Below are 4,910 nucleotides of genomic sequence, written 5' to 3'. Positions count from 1 at the left end.
TGTGAACAGGAACAGCACGCACACGACAGAAAGCCGATCAACCTGCAGACTAGTCTGCAGACGGCTAAGCTGTGAAGCCCTCTTATGAACCAGAACTTTCTTCGGAAGCCCAATATGTAGAATTGGAACCAGTGGATGTGCGGAATGCAGGACTCACCCCACAACCACCCTCTCCAGAAGCCTGGCAGCAGCAGGACAAAGCAGGAACCAGAACCTTCTGGCAGTGCCCCACTCCCCAAATCCCAGAGGCTTGCAGACTCAGCTCAGCACAGCCACAGAGAATGAGAAGAGCCCTCCGCCACTTCCTGGATGCAAGGTGAGGACCCTCCACTGCCAAGCCCGGCTCTCCCGCTTCTCACCAGGTGCTTGGTTTTAAAGTTGGTCACTAAGTAAATCGAAGTTATTAAGAGATGGAAAATGTGCTTCCTATCCCACAGACTTAGTCACTCAGAATAGTGCCTGAGTTTCTGGAAATCACTGGTGCCACCTTACACCAGACCCCTGAGCTGATAGGACTCGAGCCCAAAGCAAAGAAATCTGACATTTTTGTTCAGGTAGCCTACCAAGTAAATGAACGTATGAGGGTTTGCTCACAGGTAGGCCCCACCTTGGAGAGACATAACGAGAAAATTAGCTTTGGTCTATCCAACCTAAAGCAATGTTTAAGAAGTAAAGCTTCTCAGATGCCACAAAACTGGAGAAAAGTCCCATCATTCTGCACCATCAAAGTTAAACTCACCAACCAACCAAGAGGTCACTGTCTGCCTGCTGGGGAGGGTCCGGGCTTGGGACTGACTCAGAGGGAGCAGGGCTGAGCTGGGACCCCCGGCCGTCTTCTCTCCCATATACATGTTCCTCCTGTGTCCGGCCACCAGCGTCCCTGCAGCACAAGGACTGGCCAGTGGAGGGTGTGTTCCCTGACTTATGAGGCTCTCAAAGTCAAGGAGGAGGAACTGGGCGGGGAAGGGGCAGGTGTAACCACAGAGGCCAAATAAGAACATCCCGGGCTGGCCTCCGAGGTGGCTGTTTACTTGTGGCATTCAGGAGAGGCTGAGCTGGGAACTGGCTTGTTTATTTTCCACACTTTTTCTCCAGATCCTTTTCATAGAGTCCTCTGAAACCTCAGTGATAAATTTCCCAGGGCCCAGGGAAGCCACAGTCCCTCAGCACACAGCCATCTTTGTGAGGAGGTGGCGGGGGGTCGGGGGGGATCAAGAGGAAGGAGGGCGGCTGGAGACAAGAAGTCACTGGTGGTCAGGGGCTCCTGGGGCCCACCCCTGCCCTCCATGCTGGTGGGGGCCCAGGAGCCACAGACCAGATTTGGGGCCATGGAGACAGAGGGCTGAAGCGTGTCCACCAGCAAGCACAGAGCAAACCGTCCAGGCCTGTCAGGGGCCACCCCACATCCTGCTGGGAGTCCACGGGCTCAGGGTGGGACCAGCAGCATTCTGTCATCTCTTTAGGCCTCAGAGAAGAAAAGGTGACAAATATCATTTCTGTTTTACAGATGAAAAGGAGAAGTGTCTCCTCTCCTGAGGCACGACCTCACGAAAGCCAGAGACTCTCTGAGTGCTGGTCGCATCAAAGAGCCTCTCTGTGCCGCCCCTCTAGGAGTTCCCAGCAGAAGCGTTCATAGCCCCTCCCGGGGCTTCACCCAGCATCTGACTGCATTTCCAAGAACCTCCCATGCCTCAGGCACCGGCATAGAACCAGGGGCACAAAGATGGACAGCCTCGGCCCCTGCAGTGGGATGGCTTCTTCCCACACCCAGTCCCCCAACTTCCATCCTGGTCAGCGTGTCCCCTCTGCACTGGAGGCCGAGAGGGCTCCAGTTTCGTTGCAGCTCAGCGCTAGGAAAGCTCTCAGAACTCACCCAGGCGGGCTTCCTGCGGAAGGTGGGCAGGGGTCGGCTGGGCAGTGCTCAACCAATGCTCCTGGCGTCCTTTGAAGGGTGCCAGCCTTTCCCATTCTGTGGACACCTGTATTGGGGGCTCTCAGGGCAGAGATGAGGGTGGGGGGAGCAGTGAGGACCCTGCCCTAGCAGGGATAACCACTCTCGGCCCTTGGGGGCGGGGATAGAAAATACCACCGTGACTGAAAACGTGGCTGTCCCAGGCCGTTGCAGCTCCCTGGCTTCATGAGCTTGGGCAACCACTGCACCTCTCTAAGCCTCATGTCCTCAGCTGTAAAGTGGGTCCAGCGGATAATTGCTGTCTCCCTGTGGGGCGTGGGTATAAAAGCAAGAGCTGGGAACCAGATGAGCATGTGGTTATCACCTCCCTTGGCTGTCGCGGTTCTGCCCTATCCTTCTCTCCTGTGGACCAGGCACTGCTGAGGAGTCCAGCTCTCCAGAGCATGTGGAGGGGCAGAAGGACAGCTGTGACATGGCCCCTTGTGTTCACCAGGTGAATGACAATCGGAAGTGTCAGGTGAGGGCTGATTTCCCCAGGTAATAGATTACCCTGGAGAGGACCAAAAAGGGGAAAAAAATACAGTAACATTTGAGGATGTTTTGTCTACCTGGCAATTTCTTCCCTATTCACGGTATGGTCACAAGTGGCAGCTTTGCCCCAACTTCTCAGATAAGCAGTGAGTCATCTCTCACTGGAATTACTGCAACATCTCCCTGTGTGCCCCCTCAAATCTCCACAGTTTCCTGACTCCAGAGCCACACAGAAGGCTCCAGCAGCCTGGTACCACCCAGCCTTTGATTCCCACAGCCTAAGATATAATCCAGGCTCGGCAGAGTGTGTGGAAAAAGAAGAATGCAAGCAGAGGCCCTGGGACCATGTTAGTAAGAAGCATCAGGACTGTTTCCCTGTTGCCATGGAGAACCAATAAGGACCTTGCAGACAGCCTAGCATGGTAGAGACAGGGTGGGTTCTGGAGTTAGACGATCCAGGTTCAAATACTGGCTTTGCAATTGTGGCAAAAACAAAAATGGACAAATGGGACTTAATTAAACTAAAGAGCTTCTGCACAGCAAAAGAAACTATCAACAGAGTAAACAGACAACCTACAGAACAGGAGAAAATACTCGCAAACTATACACCCGACAAAAGTCTAATATCCAGAATCTATAAGGAACTCGAACAAGTTAACAAGCAAAAAACCACCCCATTAAAAAGTGGGCAAAGGACACAAACAGATGCTTTTCAAAAGAAGACATACATGTGGCCAACAAGCATATGAAAAAATGGTCAACATCACTAATCATTAGAAAAATGCAAATCAAGCCACAATGAGATACCATCTCATACCAGTCAGAATAGCTATTATTAAAAAGTCAAACATTAACAGATGCTGGTCAGGTTGTGGAGAAAAGGGAGTGCTGGCCAGGCGAGGCAGCTCATGCCTGTAATCCCAGCACTTTGGGGGGCTGAGGCGAGCAGATCACGAGGTCAGGAGATCGAGACCATTCTGGCCAACATGGTGGAACCTCGTCTCTACTAAAATTAAAAAAAAAAAAAAAATTAGCCGGGCATGGTGGTGGTACGCGCCTATAGTCCCAGCTATCAGGAGGCTGAGGCAGGGGAATCGCTTGAACCTGGGAGGTGGAGGTTGCAGTGAGCCAAGATTGCACCACTGCATTCCAGCCTGGCCACAGAGCAAGACTCCATCCCCCCGCCTCCCATCAAAAACAAACAAACAAAACAAAACAAAACACAGAGTGCTTATACACTGCTGGGGGGAATGTTAATCAGTTCAGCCATTGTGGAACGCAGTTTGGAGATTTCTCAAAGAACTCAAAGTAGGATTACCATTCCACCAAGCAATCCCATTGTTGGGTACATACCCAAAATAATATAAATTGTTCTACCATAAAGATACATGCACATGTATGGTTATCATAGCACTAGTCACAATAGCAAAAACATGAAATCAACCTAAATGCCCATCAGTGGTAGACCAGATAGAGAAAATGTGATAAATATACATCATGAAATACTATGCAGCCATAAAGAAGAATGAGATCATGTCCTTTGCAGCAACATGGATGGAGCTGGAGGCTATTACCCTAAGCAAACTAACACAGGAACAGAAAATCAAATGCCACATGTTCTTACTTATAAGTGAGAGCTAAACATTGAATATACATCTGAACACAAAGAAGGGAACAACAGACACTAGGGCCTACTTGAGGGTGGAGGGAGTGGGGAGGGTGAGGATCAAAAACCACCTATCTCGGGCCTGTGCTGTGGGTCAGACCTGTAATCCCAGCACTTTGGGAGGCTGAGACAGGCAGATCGCTAGAGCTCCGGAATTTGAGACCAGCCTGGGCAACATTTTTTTTGTGTGAAACCCTGTCTCCACAAAAAATACAAACAAATTAGTCACGATGGAGGTGCCAGCTACTTGGGAGGCTGGGGCAGGAGGATCACCTGAGCCCGGGAGGTTGAGGCTATAGTGAGTGGCAGTGATCATGTCACTGCACTCCGGCCTGAGCAATAGAGACCCTGTCTCAAAACAAACACAAACAAACAAAACAAAACAAAACAAACCAAACCCAACAACTCCCTGTTGGATGCTATGCTTTACTACCTGGCTGATGAAATAATCTGCACACCAAAGCCCCAGACATGCAATTTAGCCATGTACCAAACCTGTATACGCACCTCTGAACCCAACACAAAGTTACAAAAAACCAAATGCACAAATACCGGCTTTGTCTCTCACTGCCTGTGTGACATTGAAAAAGTTATTTAACTTTTCTGATCCTCAGTTTCCTAATCTGCAAAATGGAGATGAAATGCTAACCTCATAAGGATGTAATGATATAATTAGAAAACGTATACAGAACTCTCGATTCACAGAGGGCATAATGAAGGTGGAAAGGTGATACAGGGAAGGAACTGGCTGCAGGGTTCCACCTGAAATTGGGGATGGCCAAGCCCAGATTACCTACTCTT

The 4,910-nt window shown here is 50.1% G+C and overlaps 1 protein-coding gene across 1 annotated transcript in view; it reads right to left on the bottom strand.

Moving 5' to 3' along the window:
• Positions 1–900, bottom strand: part of CHST3 (carbohydrate (chondroitin 6) sulfotransferase 3) — a 59,697-nt gene extending 58,797 nt beyond the window's left edge. Inside the window, exon 1 of the mRNA XM_011991089.1 lies at positions 740–900. The gene's annotated coding sequence lies outside the window, so the exon portion shown is untranslated. The remainder of the gene's footprint in view (positions 1–739) is intronic.
• Positions 901–4,910: the final 4,010 nt, after the last annotated feature.

Source organism: Mandrillus leucophaeus, unplaced genomic scaffold (genome assembly GCF_000951045.1).
Source record: "Mandrillus leucophaeus isolate KB7577 unplaced genomic scaffold, Mleu.le_1.0 Scaffold39, whole genome shotgun sequence".
NCBI classification, from domain to species: Eukaryota; Metazoa; Chordata; class Mammalia; order Primates; family Cercopithecidae; genus Mandrillus; species Mandrillus leucophaeus.
This window is presented reverse-complemented; position numbering and strand designations above follow the sequence as displayed.